This window comes from Dromiciops gliroides, chromosome 5 (genome assembly GCF_019393635.1).
Source record: "Dromiciops gliroides isolate mDroGli1 chromosome 5, mDroGli1.pri, whole genome shotgun sequence".
In the NCBI taxonomy this organism is placed as follows: Eukaryota; Metazoa; Chordata; class Mammalia; order Microbiotheria; family Microbiotheriidae; genus Dromiciops; species Dromiciops gliroides.
The window spans coordinates 130,049,261-130,068,933 of NC_057865.1; positions in this window are offsets into that span (position 1 = coordinate 130,049,261).

Sequence of the window (19,673 nt, forward strand, 5' to 3'; positions counted from 1 at the left end):
ACTTTACATTTCTGTAATCAATAGTGTTTGTGAACATTTTTTCATATGACTATAAAAAGTCATTTTGCATTTCATAACATTCTCTATCTCTTGTTTAGTCATAAATCATTCCCCTCTCCATAGACCTGACAAGTAAACTATTCCTCTCCTAATTTACCTATGGTATCACCCTTTACGTCTAAATCAGGTACCCATTTTGACCTTATTTTGCTATATGGTGTGAGATGTTGGTCCATGCCTAGTTTCTGCCATACTATTTTCCAGTTTTCCCAGCAGTTTTTATCAAACAATGAGTTTTTATAACGGATTCTGGATTCTTTGGGTTTATCAAACAGATTACTATAGTCACTTACTAATATGTCTTGTGTACTTAATTTATTCCACTGATCCACTGATGCTGCTTTATAATATCATTTTAGATATGGCATGGCCAGGCCACTTTCCTTTGCATTTTTTTCATTAATTCCCCTGATATTTTTGAACTTTTGTCCTTCAAATGAATTTTATTATTTTTTCCAGCTCTATAAAATAAGTTTTGTTAGTTTGATTTGTATGGCACTGAATAAGTAAATTAATTTTGGTAGAATTGTCACAACACATTTTAATTGCTTGAAGTTATGTCAATAGTAAGTGGCAGAGCCATGCCTGAAACCAGATTTTTGGACTTCAAATCATGTTATTGTTCCATTTTACCTTATAACTCAGCATTATGTTTATTTGATCTTTCGATTAAATCGTGAACTCCTTGAGAACAGGATCCATTTCCTCACTTTTTTGCATGTTTAACACCTAGTATATACATAGTAGGTTCTTTTTCTTTGCAGGGCAATGAGGGTTAAGTGACTTGACCAGGATCATACAGCTAGTTAAGTGTCAAGCATCTGAGGTCAGATTTGAACTCATGTAGTCCTGAATCCAGGGCTGGTGCTTTATCCACTACACCACCTAGCTACCACCGTAGGTTCTTTTAAAAAATGTGTGTGATATAAAACAAATGATATAACTCAAGTAAAGAGGAACAAAGCATTTTTACTTCTTTAAAGCTGAATACTTCTTTGAAGATAGTTAAAAGTCAATTACACACAAAACTTAATTCTCCTTACAGAAATTTAATTTACACAGTCAACTAAAGATCCAAATGGCAACCATGCTGTTAAGCCATTCAATAGCCACAATTGACTTTATGAAAGAAGACAGAAATTGAACTACACCTACATCTAACAGATTTTCTTTTTTATGAAAAGTTTGTTCTCCAAGAGAGAACTGATGTCAGGAAATCAGTAGCTGAGTCTTAACAAAGATTTTGTTATTGACTTGCTTTGAGGACATTTGTAACTTTGTTAATTCTACAAACTTCTTCCCTTAGTCAAAAGAAAAAAATATATAACTTGGTTATACAGAGTCACTTCAAATGTACTGTGAACAATGAGAGCACAACTAGTTTGTTCATTATACCTGGAAACAATTGAACATTTTACCTTATTGAAATTACTGTAAGCAGCTCACATGGTCATGGTATGACAACGGTAACCATCACATCTCCACTCTTCAGAGAAGAAATTAGTCAGATTATTATTTCCCTTAAATGAACACAACCATTAAAACTGGAAAAATATTCTGTCTTAAAATGACCTGTAGCTTGAGGAAAAGTCTATTTTATAAATATGAAAAGTTTGAAGACAAATCAAAAACTGAAAGAGGGAAAGGCAATTTCATTTTTCCCAACAATAAGATTCTAGAGGACAAAAAGAGTTTATCATTTTGTTATTATATACCCAATATCAAGCACAATGCTTTGCACATAGCAGTAACTTAATAAATACTCATGGTATTTATTTTATTAAATACTGGGTGGATTGGAATGGTGAGTGTTGCTATTTACATAATTATTGTTCCTACTTCATTATGTCCACATATATGTATTATATAGTCTCTAAACTTTACCCTCAACATATAGTAGAACACAGGATAAGAAAGTCATAATAAGCACCAAGAATAAAAAAGGGTGTGCTAATTGTCTTCAAATTTTCAGGACTGTGACAAGGAAAAGAGACTTACTCTAATTCTAGAAATTAGAATTGAAGTTGCAATAAAAGAAAATTTATGACTGATATAAGAAAAAAATCAGAGAACTTGGTATTATATCCAGATTTTATCATTTAAAAATATGTGTGACATACAAATTTCATTTATCCTCTCCAGATCTCAGTTTCTTCACAGGTAAAATTCAAGGGCTTAAATAGATAACCCCAAAAGCCCCTTCTAAATCTCAATCTATGGTCTTATGACCACAATAAGACCTGAGGGTACAGGAGAGGAAAGGACAGAGGATCCCCTCGCTGCTTCAGGAAAAGCATAGATAAATAAATTATGTTGTGGTAGAAATTATTTTTTTTATTTGTAGAGAGAAATTCTGGGTGATCTACATCGACCACATTCTGGGATTTGGGGATTCTCTTTTCTGTAACTTACTTATTTGGTCAGCAAAATAGAAACTAAGTGTCATGTTTTGATGATTAATTTTCTAGGTTTTCATTTTCAAGGTATTAGACTTGGAGAGATACCAATAATGAATTAACTCTATCCACTTGACTCCAAGATTATTGGTGAATTAACTATCATATGGCTTAATCCCTAGAAACTATTAACTCATTTAATTACATCTTAAGTACAGTATCCAGAGGAGATATATAAATTCGAGTGGACCATAGTTCTGTGAAAGTTGTAAATATAGAAATGTGTCCATCCTGCAATGTGCCCTTGAAATTATAGAGTGAAATATTATAGAAAAGTGTCTGAAAAGTGTGAAAGTGCCATAGTAATGTCAATGATCTAGAAATCTTTCTTGATAATATATTCTTCCTTAAGTGATGTCTCAGCTCTATGGGGATCACTAGTAAAGATCCAACTAAGGGTGGAGAAAAATTTCTAAGAATGTGGAAGAGTTTAAAATGTTTTTAATGACCTACTTTAACTCTTGATGATAAAGTGACCATTCAAATATTTTTACTGAGGTCAGGTAATTCAAGAAAGCAAAATCTACAGAAAATCATTGTCTTGTACTAGAGGATTCCCTAAGCACTGAGAAATCTCTCCATCAATACAAATAATAACCAGGCAAAGACACTGTAGATATATTCTGGGTTTCATTCTTTGCATTAATATTCCTAGCACCTACCACAATATCTGGCACATAGTAGGTGTTTAATAGATACATGTTGATTGATGGACTAAGAAGTATAATATCTTGTCCAAGGGGCAAAAACTTGTAAGCATCTGAGGTGATGCTTGAACTAAGGCCTTTCTGATTTCAAATCCAACACTATGTCATTCATTATTTTGTTTCAGTCAGTTGCTTCAACTTCCTTTACCACTTAAACTACCAATGAGACCAGTAAAAAAAAAAATAAAACTCAGTTAAATTTTACCTTCCCTCCTTGGTCTTTTTGTTTTGTTTTGTTTTGTTTAATATTTTATTTTTCCCAATTTCTAACAACTTCCCTTCATATTCAACTCATACCTGTGCCCTCTGTATACATATACTCCTTCCAAAAGCCCTAATATAGAAAAAGGTCTTTTAAGTTACAACTATCATCTTCCCATATAGTAAAGTAAACTTTAACCTTATTAAGTCCTTTATGATTCCCCTTTCCTGGTTACCTTTTTGTGCTTCTCTTGAGTCTTGTATTTAAAAGTTAAAATTTCTATTCAGCTCTGTTTGTTTGTTTTTTTATAAAGAATGCCTCAAAGTCCTTTCTTTCAATGAATGTGCATTTTCCCCCTGAAGAATTATACTCTGTTTTTCAGGGTGGGTGATTCTTGGTTATAATCCCAGTTCCTTTGCCCTCCATAATATAATATCCTAAGCCCTCTGATCACATAAGGTAGAAGCTACTAAATCTTGTATTATCCTGACTGTAGTTCCACAATATTTGAATTGTTTCTTCCTGGCTGTTTGCAGTATTTTTCCTTCGCCTGGAAGCTCTGGAATTTGGCTATAATATTCTAGGGAGTTTTCATTTGGGGATCTCTTTCAGGAGGTCATTGTGGATTCATTCAATTTCTATTTTACCCTCTAGTTCTAAAATATCAAGGCAGTTTTCCTTGATTATTTCTTGAAAGATGATGTCTAGGCTCTTTTTTTGATCATGGCTTTCAGGTAGTCCAGTAATTTTTAAAGTGTGTCTCCTGGATCTATTTTCCAAATCAGTTGTTTTTCCAATGAGATATTTCACATTGTCTTCTTTTTTTCATTCTTTTTACTTTGCATTATTGTTTCTTGATTTCTCCTAAAGTCCTTACTTTACATTTGTTCAATTCTAACTTTTAAGAAATTATTCTCTTCAGTGAGCTTTTCTTCCTCCTTTTCCATTTGGCAAATCCTACTTTTTAAGGAGTTTGTTTTTCACCCAGTGAATTTTGTGCCTCTTTTTTTTCCATTTGGCCATTTCTGCTTTGCAAGGCATTTGGTATTTAGAGGAATTTTGGGGGTAGCTTAAGCAAGTCATTGCCTTTTCTCCACCATCTTGGCTCTTCCCCAATCCCCTCCTTGGTTTTTGGGAAGAGCACTAATGTTGTTATTGTTTTGTTTTCTGTTGAACCAACTTTTGAAGGGAATGGGGAAATTTTCTTCCTTGCCCAGTGGGTCATTTATGACTTTTATAAGAATTTGAAATAGGGTATATGATTCTAAGTGCAATTTATACAACTGAATGAATTGTCTCTTTGAAAGAGATCTTGCAGTCAAGTTCTCAAACCATATGTCCTTCAGCTAGTGGTACTCTTTAAGTTGAAGCAGGTAATAATTTCATTCTCCTAGCTTAGTCTGTATCCTAAGATTTCGAAATATTAATGACAAAACTATAATTTGATGTCTAGTTTATTATCTTGGTTGCTTTAGTTGAAGTATTTTCCTCAAATGCTTCATATTATTCCATTTTATCATAATTATAAGTCACCTAGGAGGCTAAGCAGGTATAGAATCCTATTAGGACTGTCTGCCTTCATTTCTGAGGTGCAAGGTCAAATTAGTGACATATCAACAAATACTAAAATTTTATTTATTTCCTTTTTTTAGGAAAAATCATTCCTAGTCAGTATTCAGTGTCACCTAAAGATAGCAATCTAAAATAGTCAAGAAGTAAATTAGAACTTTTATTGCCCAAAATTATATGCTAATAATCCAAATGAGAAATTTTAAAAATCATTGTCTATTTGTTCCATTGATTTAATTCCTTATTCAGATCATTACAATGTTTTGTGTATGCACTATGTATTCATATTTGTATTTCATTTTCTCTAATCTTCCAGCGGATATATTTTTGAAAAACTTAACATTTTATATATGTGTGTGCTTTTTTCCAGACACACAATGCCTATAGCAATTAATAACACTTTGCACAAATTTTCTATCCTCATTATTTTAGACCTATAATACTGATCTAATTAGAGCAGAGATTAAGGTATATTTGTTCTCAGAAACTAACATATTATAGGGTCTGTGATGTTCTTTGCTAAATAAGCTCCCTTAGAAAAAAGTTAGCTCTAAAACTTATAGAAAAGGAGTTCTGACAAGTTTCTAGTATAATTCCAAATTAAAGTCCTTTCCTTGCTACATCAATTTTGCTATACCTCAATATTAGGTTTGACACTTAGAATATGATATTATCTTGACAACTGTAGTTAGTGAGGACAAACATTTTAATGATTGAGTTTATTTTCATAAAAACAGGACAAATAATGAATAAATATATGCATATGCACACACACACACACACATATATAATTTTTTTTAAAAAAAACTGCTGCAAACTCGCTGGATTTTCATAAGAAGGTTGATGTATAGGCTGTGTGGCATGGTAGAAAAACATTGAACTAGAATACTGGAATTCTGGATTATAATTTCAACTCTTTTACTCAATCATTTAATCTCACTGTTTTGTTTCTTATCTATAGAGAGATTAAACCAAATGGTCACTGAAATTCCTTCCAGTTTTAACATAGCATTTTTCTGCAAGCCATTACAACAAATAACATAAGAAGTTATTGTCTTCTCTAGTGTATTTATTCACTTTTTAACTTTTTTAACTTGTACAATTCCTTTATTTTTCAAAAATTCTTGGAATGTGGCCTAGAAATGATACTACAGGCAGAAATTTCTCACATTTGCCACAATCCAGTCTTTATTTCAACTATTCCCTCTAAAAATATCTCATAGAACTTTAGGATTACAAGGAAGAGAGTTTGAAAATCATGGGTGAAGATCACACTAAATAATATTTCTTTTTTTTTTTTTTTTTGGTGAGGCAATTGGGGTTCAGTGACTTGCCCAGGGTCACACAGCTAGTAAGTGTTAAGTGTCTGAGGCCGGATTTGAACTCAGGTACTCCTTACTCCAGGGCCAGTGCTCTATCCACTGTGCCACCTAGCTGCCTCATTAAATAATATTTCACATTGACTGGGTAAAAAGTTTTAACAGTCAGTTAGATAATGGAGAGACGCCAGTTTTTGGGTTTTTTTAGGACTCTGGGTATGGTTTGGAATTATTGTATATATCACTAATATACTCGAAGTTATGCAGCATAGCACGAATTTTTACCATCATACTGTCTTTGGTGAAATTAATGAGATTTCAGAAGTATGGAAACTTATCATTTCAGAGACTAACTTGCTGTGAACTCTGATGCAGGGCCTGGAGAGAATATATGTGCAACAAAAGGAGAGACAGGTATACGTAAGTCCATGGTTTGCTTATGATGGTGACTATGTAGAGCACAATTACTAGGCACAGTCCAGTATTCATCCTCTCTCCCTCCTAATTTAACCTAATTTAACTGAACTTATTTATCTTTTTATCTCACTCAGTTGAACTCACCTGTGGCCTAGCACAATCACTGGCTGTCTCGGAACCATGAGATATGGTATGATAACCTTTCCATAACATTTTCAGGTGTCATGAACACATACTAGATTTGGCTTTGATCCAGACACATGGTGGTAAAAAGTGTTACAGATTGCATAACTACCTCAACCCTCTATTAGAAGTCTAAGTATATAAAGGAGGGAATGTAATGGAATTTATTAATTTGATCATTGACAATGCTATGCTAAGGTTTAGTAAAAAATACAGCAATTCAAACAGTTAAAGAAGATAATCCAGCTTTCCAGACCAGAGTCCAGAATCCAGAATCCAGACCAGAGTCCAGAATCCAGTTTTCCAGACCAGAATCCAGTTTCCTCCTGATGACATCTTACCACTTCAAGAAGACAAGAGAAATCAGAGACTCTATATGAACTGTTTTGTTTTATTAGCTTTTACTATCTCCTTTCTGTTATAATATACATCATCTGTAACATGTACCCTCTGCAGAGGCTCTCCGTTTGCAAGACTAACGTCAAAGCGTCGGTTCATGAGGACAAAAAAAAAAATCACCCCTCTGGACAAAACTTTCCTCTCTTCCTTTTCTATATTGTTGTTCACATATTATTAGTTAGCAATAGTTATATTCTTTTTACTGTTCCATCAAGGAAACATTCCGTTTCTTGAGGAAGCAAAGGGGGGAAATGTGGTAAAAAATATGAAAGTTTTTTTTAACAGTCGGTTAGGATAACTGAAAGATGCCAGTTTTTCTTTAAGAACCACCCTTTCGGGGAGGAGACCAATGGCATGAGCTACGCACGCCAGTGCGCCTGCTGCGCATGTCAGACTGCCTGCTATGCACTCGACTTCTGGGGTGCGAGCTGAAAAGGCAAGGAGAGAACGGAAGTGGGGTTTTTTCCTGCTCTGCTGGTCTCCTGACTGCGCGGCACAGACGGTCTCTCTCTCTCCAAAGGTGGCCTTCTCTTTTGGTGAGTTTTTATAAGGAATATAGACTAAGCCTAGACTTAAGACGATTTGTATTGTATTTCTACTTTCCTATCCTTCTAATCAACATCACCTTGTGACTACCATACAATAAAGGCTCTATCTAGAAAACCAGAAGCTTCTTCCATTTACTAGTCTGGGAGATAAGTTAAGGGAAAGGTTAAGTAGGGGAGATTTATGATCTAATATCCAATTTTAATCTCACACTTGGCATTGGTCAGAATTTGAGTAGGAGTGGGAAGACAACAACAGAAGTCAATATACCCTTGAAGGAGCTTGAGAAGTCAAAATCCCATACTCATTCTACAACTGGTTTTCTGACTTCTACTCTTACCCTTCCTTCTTTTCTTCCCCTCCATCAATGGGGGAAGTTTTGACTTTTTTCTTGGGCATTTGTTTTGCTAAAATCAGCCTCCCTCTTCTTTTTTCTTATCATTATAGATACTCTATGCAAAGCCAATCTAAAGATGATATCATCTTGAAAACTAAGCTATAATCCTTACCCTATAGGAACTGTTATTCATGTCATGGAAAAGAGGAACATAGCTATGTAGGAGAATTAAAGATCATAAATTTAGAATTCAGTGTTTTCAACCTCATTCAAGGTGGTGGTCTTGGTTCACTCATAGTTAGTGATAGTGGTCCCGACTACCATCACACATTCTTTTTTTAATTTATTTTTCTAGAATAACATGTAAAAACAATTTTTTAATTCTTAATTTTTTAAACTTAATTCAATGTTAAGTTTTGAGTTCCAAATTCTATCATATCCTCAGCACCCCACTCCCTGAGATGATAAGCAATCTAATATATGTTGCTTATATGTAATCATGTAAAAAATTTCCATATTAGTCATTTTTGCCCTCACACATTCTTAATGGACTTAAGGGATCCTGACATGTATGTGAGTGATAGGAAATATGGAGCTCAGAGAATGATTAATTGCTTGAAGACATTGCCATTATGCTGTGATGATGGGTCTGAAATAGCTATAAAGGTGCTGCTAGTAGATATGTTCCCATGTATACATGAGATAAATCTATAACCATACGTCTCTCCTGTAGTCATTTCCTATAACTCTTAATTAAACTCTATGAATGATTGGCTAATGTTGGATGACAGTTGCAAAGAAGCCTTATTTATTTTTTTGTTCATAATATAAAATGGAAGTATTACTTGAGCCCCAAAGTCCATTGGTATGGGATTGTATCCTCACAGAAGATCAAGGCTTTGTACCTATGTGAGGGGTAGAATAGAACTGACTAAAGCAGGAAAAAAGAGAGATCCAAGTCCTTCAGTCTCTTTAGGTATTTTGTTGTTTTTGTTTTGGGGGCTTGGGGGGGGTCATCTTCCAGCTTCCATCTTCAAGAGAATATGGACAATGCCAACTCTAATTTAGGTTGCTGGAGGGAGAAGACTCTGGGAAGAATCTGAAATGCATTGCTTAGATCATGTCCTTATTTTTAGCTTACTACAACAGATACATCAGGAAATTTTCTCCTTTGGGTAAGATCTAGAATTCTGTCAGTTGAATTGTTACTTCACTCCCTATGATAGAACTCTCCTAACTGTATTGTCTAAAATATATTCTCATATGTGTAAGTTCTCTGGTTTCTATTTTGTTATCACCTTAAATGAAAGGATTTCTTTCCTATTTGTTGTATATTGACCTTGTCATTTAATAGCTTTAATAGTGCCATATATATTGTTGATACTCAATTCTCAAGGTTTGCTAGACCAGTGGTCCAAACTCAAATGGAAATGGATCCCTATGGTAGCATATTGACCTAGGAAACCACAAATTAATATTATCTTTGTTGTATTGTATTTTTATTTATTTTGTTAATCTTCCAAAATACATTTAATGTGGTGCAGGAAGCACTGGAGAGTTTTGCAAGCCATTTGTTACAGAGTTTGAATCTTCCACACTAGATGAACATTACATAAGGAACAAAGACCTTGGCCTAGACAAATTGAAATATTTTCTGAAGAATTAAATGCAGGAAAAATAGAGTGAATTTATAGGAAGAGCCATATAATTTTAGAGGTAGAGGGAACCTTAGAGGTTAAACAAAACCAATGAAATAATCTGTTTTAAATCTCAAATAATAGATGTCATTTAGAAATGACATTTATATTGTGAATGCTTTAGGACATTCCTTAGGGTCCATAAAAGTTCCATTCATATCAAGAAAATGTGATTTGTATACATCTTTCATTGCTAAATCACTTTCCTATGCATTCATTATTTTTTTTCTTACTTAGGGTGAAATACAATAGATGAGCAGAACTTTAAAAATATGTCAGGTGCCAAAAGTGATGGCTGAAGAAGACCCTTTAAAAGGCCTAAGCAGGGGAAGCTAGGTGGCACAGTGGATAGAGCACCAGCCCTGGAGTCAGCAGTACCTGAGTTCAAATCTGGCCTCAAACACTTAATACTTACTAGCTGTGTGACCCTGGGCAAGTCACTTAACCCCAATTGCCTCATCAAAAAGAAAAAAAAAGAGAAGGCCTAAGCAGATGTAACAACAGAAAAAGCTTCTTACTTAATTAAAAATAAAATTGTGTCTTTCTCCCCTTTTTAAGCAATTATAGATTGTAGCAATCTTATGACACAAAATCTCCCCAAAAAAACAAAAACAAAACAAACATCTTGAGCTACCTTCACCCTGAGTCCTGGATATTAAAAGTATTTCACTAAAAAGTGTGAAAGGACTTGAGTAAAACCCTGGAAATCACTTTGGATTCTAGTGGGGTTTTTTAAAAGCTCTTTTAATGACTTTTGAGATGAAACTCAATTAAGGAAATATCACTAGTGTGATATTTTAACAAGTCCAACAGATTTGTTAAAAGCCTCCAGCAATTTAGTTTGGCTTAATAATTTCTGATGGTGTTACTAGTATAAGCTCACCAGACTGGCTCATCAATAAAAAATGCAAAATGGTCTAGTGATAAAGTAATCTAACTTTTACTAGCATTACTAATGTTAAATAACCCAGATTCTCACTGCAATATTGCCCAAGGGCATCATGCTATGGGATAGCCTTACTAGTAAAATTGCTTTATTCTTTATGAAGACAGGTGGGGTTTTTTTGGAATTGCTATTACTACCCTTGGATAATGTTTAAAATTGGCCAGTTTCATAATGAATTTAACATTGTGGTGAAAATTGTTCTTTAGAAAATATATTTTGGATTGTAAAAATGGATGAAAAATATTTTAGAGAGAAAAATAAAGCTACAAGATTATATCAATTGATAAGAAAAAGAAATTACATCTATAATATGTATATATAACAGACTAATATTATAAAATATAAAATATAGAATAATATGTATTCATATATAATTTATATGCTATATATTCAAATAACTCATATGTGAAAATTTCTACATAAGCCACAGAATGAGAAATCTTTAGAAAATATCTCATTCACTCCTAAGATTTTTTTCCTATTCATTATCCATAAAACTTTGTTCAGGAACAGAGATTATTTTTGGCAATTAAGTTTTTCAGATGCAAGAAAGCAGTTTTCATAAGGCTCTCATTTAAAAGCTAGTGAAGTGCTTACCTATTTTCATAATGGGAGATGCCTATGAAAGAGAGAATACCCAGCATGCTATTGGAAAAACAGTGATAATATTTGAAAAATCTATGGAGTTACATTCTCATCTAAGAAGAATTTATCACAATCAATGGAACTCTATTTCACACATTGCTGCCCAAGTATGGTAGATTGTATGGGATCATTGAGTAACTTTCAGGTTAAAATATTTGAAAGGCTTAATGTAGTATTTCAAGTCAATGCAACTCATGTGTCAGAGACTTGCCTTCTGAGGAAAGTGCAGGTACATCTTGGGCCTATATATTGTTATTGTTTGTTCTTTGTTCTCAAAGAGGACCATTACATCAGTGATGTCATGACTTGCAGTGAATTGGATTTAAGTGAGGGAGGATTGTGCAAAGTCACCAACCTCACTCTTTCCTCCAGAGATTTTGGGTACAGTGACAAGATATAGATCAGGATGACTGGAGATGGCCCTGAATATGTTAAGGCAAATAGAGTTAAGTGACTTGCCCCAGGTCACACAGCTAGAGTCTGAGGTCAAATTTGAACTCGGGTCCTCCCACCTTCAGGTGACACCTAACCCACCTAACTGCCTCTGGGCCTATATAGTGATTAAAGTGAAGCCTTGACTAACTGCAGTACATTTATGTTCATGCCTCAAGTTTCTCTGCCAATTTACTTTGGTTCCACACACCCCCCTCCACACAAAGCATCTCTTCTAGTAGTTTTAGAGATGCTACTTTCTTGGACCAACCAAATAAGTCTTAAGATTTTTGTTTTAGATTTCTTTTTTTTTTGAGTCAAGTTTTTAATTCTTGCCAGATCATCATGATTTTTTTCTGGTGTGTCATTTATTTAGTCACAATCATTTCCTTCTTCATACTTTCTCTGAGCCAGCTGAGACAAATTATGCAAGTTTCACTAGGCTGCTTCTTCAAAGATCTCCTGTGTGGTAGATCAGTGGCATAGATTAGAAGTCAATTCCATTATGGTAAATGACCATAGTAGTCTAATATTTGATACAACCAAAGATCCAAGTTTTCGGAACAAAAACTCATTATTTGACAAAAACCTTCTGGGAAAACTGGAAAACAGTATAGGAAAACTTGATATAGGCCAACACATAAAGGGTGATGCCATAAGCAAATTAAGAGAGCATAGATGGGGGCAGCTAGGTGGCGCAGTGGCTAAAGTATCAGCCCTGGATTGAGGAGGACCTGAGTTCAAATCTGATTTCAGACACTTGACATTTACTAGCTGTGTGGCCCTGGGCAGGTCACTTAACCCTCATTGTCCTGTTAAGAAAAAAGTTGGCAACATAAATACAAAGTAGGGAGTTTGTTGTGTTTAGGGTATCCCTATTTATTTCTCACAATTGGAATGATTGGAATGATGCCACTGTAGAAAAGCTCCGCCATGAGGTGAAGGTCTCTGAGGGCAAGACCATGCATCTTTTGTTTGGCATCAGGAAGTGACGTTTGCTTTGGGGAGGAAGAAGGGGGAGCCTGGCGCTCTGACTCTCTTTCCTGAGGACTCTGGTGGAGAAGAGAACTAGAAATGTGCTCTCCCTCTAATAGATAGATGAATGTAGGCCTTTCTCTCTCTCTTAACCAAATTCTTATTCTCCTTAATAAATGCTTAAAAGTCTAACTCTTGCTAAAGCTTATAATTTATTGGCGACCACTCATTAGATATTTTAGACAGACTAGCTAGAATTTTAGCCCTTTCCACAATAGTGGTTTTAATTACCATTTAGTTTATTTTTATTTCAGTTGAAGCTACTTCTGCAATGGAATAGATATACCAAGAGAATAGATTCAGGACTGTTAGGTTGTAGTTACTTCCGGGAAGAGCAGCTTTTATATACCCTTACCTACTATACCATTTGCTATCCTGGCATTGTACTTGGTGTCAATAATTAACAAAGTTTCAATTATTCCTCCAGTACCCATCCATATAGTCTCACAAAGTTTCCACAAAGAATCACCCCAAACTAACAAGATCCTGCAACTGTCACTGGCACCAAATTCACATAATAACAATCTGTAGTACCTTGCTCCTATGCCTCATTGTTTTTGCTTCTGCTACTCTTTATTTATAATGAACAAAAGTTCCAAAGTTCATTCCAGTCTAAAACACAATCATTCCTGAGTTAATGTATCTTCAGTGGTATCACCACTACAGAATTAATTATATTTTGTTTCCTTCCTCTACAGAGGCAGATGGGCTCTCATATAATGTGCATTCCCTAATTCCTTTTATCTCTTCTCTCTCAATGAGATCAAATGATGAGTTTCCTATGATAAGGACCAGGGTCTTCAGGGCATTTGTTCCCTTGCTAAATACTGGCATGACTTCTATACCATAGTCATACTGTGTTCATGATGCCCAGGACAATATGCTACCCTCAATTAGCTGTCCTGTGAAACATAGCAGTTTTCACCCAGCAGGATTCAAGGGGCTCTACCTTTCTATCTATCCCAGTTAGTGGTAATCATGGCAAAAGACATTAATCTCCTTGTGACCCTTGCTTCCATCTGCCTGTAATGGAAATGTCAGTACTCAGCAGGCTGAGAGGGACATTCACCACTCCCTACTCTGAGAGCCTGAAATTTTTCTAACCATTCAAAGTAGACAAGGGAATCCTTGAAGTTTGAATTGTCCAAAGAAAAGCAAATGGAGCAAATTTTGTCCTTGCCACCTATTTTACATGTAATCACAGGCTTCCTTATTATTTAACATTTTACAAAACATTGGGTTTCCTCAAAGGCAGAAACTATGTCCTATCATTCTTTGCACGTTCCACTGAATCAAGCCTAGTGCTCTACATGCCATATGTGCATGCTAGACACTTTATTTGTTCACTGATTAATGGATTTATATTTGTAAATAGGGAGGTAATGAGCCAATCATTAAGCTATCTAAAGTTCAAATGATATTATGCACCTCACAGAGTTATTGTAGGAAAATGTGGCATAAACTTTTTGACCAAAGATTTAAAGTCTTAAGAAATCTTGTAGGTCATCTCAACTTATTGACATAACAGATGAGGAAATGGAGGCTCAGGAGAGTTGTTGAAGGACAGGATTTAAACCCACGTCCTCTGACTCTAAAACCAATGCTCTTCCCACCCTATTGTATAATAATCTGTAAAGTGATGGCGGTGGTGGTGGTGATGATGACGGTGACAATGATGATGATGATCATCATCATCGTTACTCTCCAGTTCTCAAACTAGAATGACAAAAAAATTATAGGGGGCGGCTAGGTGGCGCAGTGGATAAAGCACTGACCCTGGATGCAGGAGGACCTGAGTTCAAATCTGGCCTCAGACACTTGACACTTACTAGCTGTGTGACCCTGGGCAAGGTACTTAACCATCATTGCCCTGCAACAAAAAGAAAAGAGAATTATAAACATGGGTTGCTTACTGGGCTTCAACTCTGTAATTCTGAGCCTGGTTCATATCTCTACTCATTATAAAAATGCCCAGCGATATTTTGTAGAATAAAAATAAAAGAAATGTTGTGCATGTGAAACTTTTCTTTAAAGGATAAAAACTACACATTACTAAAATGTTTAATATTTTTAGAATAACTGAAACACTTTTTCTAAAATAAAAGAAAGAACTTTCTATTGCTAAATTCCACCTAAAGCAATTATTAAGATTATTGTTTCCACAACAGTCATAACCTGAAACTATGGGATAGGTAGGGGAAAGAACACTAGATTTAGAGTCAGGATTCCTGGGTTTAAGTCCTGGATCTACCTATTACTTATATGAATTTGGACAACTCACTTTTACTTTGCCTCTCTGGGCTTCACAGATAATTTTCTTATCTGCAAAATAATGGAGTCAGACTAAATAATTCCTCAACTTCCTTTCCAGCCCTGCATTATCTGATCCTTTGAATAGTGTTCTCTTCTCCAGGAGATAATGTTCCCTGCTTCCTTTAGGCCTCTTTATGGTTTATGTAAACTGCAGAGTACTAAATGGAAGTTCCCTAGCTCAATCCTGTTCAAACACCTTACCTTGAAGGGCAACCCATTCTATCCTCAGAGGAATAACTTTCTTAAGTCTTAAATTCCTTACTAAACATATTATATTTATTTGGCTATTTGAAATATTTATATAAATGTCAACTTTCACTCCTCCTTTAAATGTATTCTGACTTTTTCAGCCAAGATTATTCCAATAAAATCTAAATGGAAATCTATTTTTCTCACTGTTTTCCTGGGTAACTTTCAGTGTCTCTGATTAGGAAGAGCTTTTGTCAAGGCTCCTAGAAAATTTCTTTCTCTGACTTAATCCAGAAAGTAATATTCCCAGGGGGGCAGCTAGGTGATGCAGTCAATAAAGCACTGGCCCTGGATTCAGGAGGACCTGAGTTCAAATCTGACCGCAGACACTTGACACTAGCTGTGTGACCCTGGGCAAGTCACTTAACCCTCATTGCCCCACCAAAAACAAGTTATATAACAATGTAGGGGGTGTTTTCATAACAACTAAATGAGGGTTATAGAAAATAGACACTAGAGAGATTCTGAAAAAGAAGATTTTTTTTCTCTTTTAACACAAATATATGTCCAGTATTTTTCTTTGTTTTATTCAGGGATTAAGGACACCTCTTACCTATATGTACATAGCCCCTGAAAAGTTTTTGTTGTTGTTGTTGTTTTAAACTTTGTTCTTTATGGCACAAATGCTGCCATCCCAGATGCTGTTTTAAGCAACAAGGAACCATCAGTCAATTTGGGGTTATACCCTCAGACTCAATGACTTTACATACCTCCTCCATATAAACAAGGATAATGTTAAATGACATATATCTAATGTTAGGCATAAATTTCGGTCAGCTTTTCAGATATTTGCAATCTGTACACCTCTACACTGGAGTTTTGGTATACTTACCCCACCTCACTCTCTTCCTCTCACTTTCCAGCTATGTTTTTATAATTTTATGCTTCACTCTCAAACAAGTAAACCAAATGCCATAGAGGTCTACCCTCTGGTATACACATTCACAGATGGTTGATGTGCACAACATTTGAGATACCCACTGCATTAACTACTACAGATTACTGAGTGGCTGCTTGATCTCACCCCTACAGAGAAACATAGCATAATTTCATCCTCCAAAATCTAAATATTTAGTTACTCAAAATTTTAAATCAAATTATAAGAAGAATCCATCCAGGTCCAATTATACTTTCTGCTCTTGTATGTATGAAGCAACCAAATTTAATCTGAAGAGGATAATCCATAGTACAGGACACAATATAATGGATTATTCATGATATAATATTGCCCTAGTATTTGTTGTTCCACCAATATTATCATTATGACTAGAATCTCCTTTAAACATAGCCTTTTAAAAGCTATGTTCAGATTCAAATCATTCTTTGAATGAGTACCTATTCCAAACAACAGCTCACAGGCCCCCATCTGTTGGTTACCTTTTACTAGACCAACATGAAAACAAAGTAATCCAAAGAAAAGGTATTATAAGAGAAAGAATAACAGCATAAGGCACATTTTCCTATCTACAAAGAAGCACATACTTCCACAAATTCCCATACCACCAGAGGAAGAGGATAGAGGAAATATATTAGCCAGATTATCCATTGGTTAAATCTCAGCCAAAACATCTTTGTCTCCAAAGCTGCTGAGTGCTTATCCACAAAGCTATGCAGGACATCTGCTGATCTCCTTTCTCTGTTATGCTGTCATTACTGTCTGCTCCTTTGCTGCATTTTTTTCTGCATACTAACAGATAAACAGTTTGTTCTATGCAAGGTAGTGTTAATAGCTCTTTTGTGAGATATACCAGTCTCATAACTATTTTAGTTCTTCTGTGACTCCCAATCACAGGCATTCCCAGTCAGTAATAGTAATAATAATGATAGTATTGACATGGCACTATCAGGCTTGTAAAATATTTTACAAATATTATCTCATTTTATCCTAATGATAACCTTGGAAGGGAGGTGCTATTTTATTATCATCATTTTACATAACTTGCTAGTAAGTACCTGAGTCTGGATTTGAACTCAGCTCTTCCTAACTCCAGGTCCAGAATTCTATAGCATACCACCTCGGTGTCAATCTTTGTACTTAATTTCTATAACAAATCCAAATATCTGTACCCATACCTATATCACTAAATTATACTTTCAACCAATCAATAAACATTTGCTAAGTACTTGCTTGTGGGCACTATGCTAAACACTGAACAAAATGAACTTCAAAAAGAATTCTTCAGAGAGAAAAGCACAGAAATATCAGAAAATCCTTATTGTATGCTGGATGGTCAAATAATATCAAGAATATTACATCTACCTGTGAGCATTATATTTTTTTTGAAGGGCAATGAGGGTTAAGTGACTTGCCCAGGGTCACACAGCTATTAAGTGTTAAGTATTTGAGGTCAGATTTTAATTCAGGTCCTCCAGAATCCAGGGCCAGTGCTTTATCCACTATGCCACCTAGCTGCGCTGAGCATTATATTTTAAGAGATGCCTTGACAAGCTTAGTGCCTCCAGAGAAGAGGGACTGGAATGGAAAATATCTAGAAACCAACTCACCTGAGAAACTGTTGAAACAAATGGGGATATTCAGCTTGGAGGAGAAAAGATTCATGGTCAGCATGATAGCTACATAAATGTGTGTATACACACATGGGTGTATATACATAAAGTATAAATTGTATATGTATGCATATGTGGAAATTTATTTTGATTTGGGGACCCCACCTTTGGGCTGAGATTAGAAAGCCTTAGGCCCTGAGGGTCTCTTCTGTGTGGGAGGTGCTGGTTCCCCACCCCCTTGGCTTTAGCTGAACCAAAAAGCCCCTTGGGCTGTACAAGATGCCAGGTCAGACAGCTGGGGGTAGGGAGTGCTAGCTCCCTCCACCCTGAGTGGAGATATCCGAGAGATCCCGACTTGTCCAGGCCGGGGCTCTGGACAACGCCTGTGCTGAGGCATGGGAGCTCTAGCGCATCCCCCCAGCCCCAGCTGCAGCCCTGGCTGGTGGATTAGCTTGGTCTGTGGGGGTGCAAAAAAAGCCCTGAGATTTGATTGGAGAAAAGGAAAATATATATAGACCTGGGGGTTAGACTCAGAGGGAGACTGACAAGATTAGAAGAACAATGAGGAGGCCAGCAGACAAGATTAGGGGAAAATCTGACAAGATTAGCAGGAAGACAGGGTGGACAAGAAGACTCAGGGAGGCTGGCTGATGAGAAGGAAAGGGAACAGAGAAAAAAGGGAGCTAAAAGGACATAAGAGAAGGCTAAAGGACTAGGAGCAGAGAAGAGAAGCCAGTGGACAAGATTAGGGAAATCTGACAAGATTAGCAGATTAGAGGGGGACTGAGAAGAGGACTGGAGGCTGGTTGACAAGATTAGAGGGGCAGCAAAGGTTGGAGAAGACAGACAGGGAGGGGGCTAGAAGGATGCAGGAGAAGGCTAAAGGACTAGGAGTAAGGAGGAAAGGCCAGCAGACAAGATTAAGAGAGGTGGACAAGATTAGAGGGGCGGCAAAGGCAGCAGAGGGCAGACTGATGGAGCAGACAGACAGACAGACAGACTGAACAGGAGGCAGCAAAGAGCACAGAAGAGGTCAGCACAGGGTACAGTCAGAGTTAGTGAAAGTACCCTAAGGCAAGAGGCAGCTAAGGCCCTTATTGTATTAAAAAAGTTCCAGGCCCATTAGGTGGAAAGAGACAGTGGAAAGAGATGCTGCAATGCAGTCAGGTTGTACGTTTTATTTCCCTGTATTCATAATTTTAAATTGTATCTCCTAAATAAACTCTGCTTTGATTATTTAGTTAAGAGGCTTCTTAATATTTTGCTTATCAATTTGGGAGTGGAGCAGTGTGGTGGAACTTTATAAACGGCTCATGCTAAGTTAATAGCAGTCAGATAGCCAAATAGTCAAAAGTCCCCAGATTAGTCCTCCAGTCAGCTTAGCCCCCAAATTAGCCCGTCATTTAAAATATTTTCACATTTGAATGGCGACCTAGATGGGACTCATGGCCCAATTATAATTTTTCTACTTTTTCATATAATCATAATTTTTCATGTAAGTACAGTTATTATAATTTTTCCAGGTTAGTTATAGTTAATTTTTTACACATATATGTTTGTGTATATGTATGTGTATGTACACATGTGTATATGTATATGTATCTATATGTGTGTATACACACATCTTTATCTGTCTGTCCATTTATTTGTTCA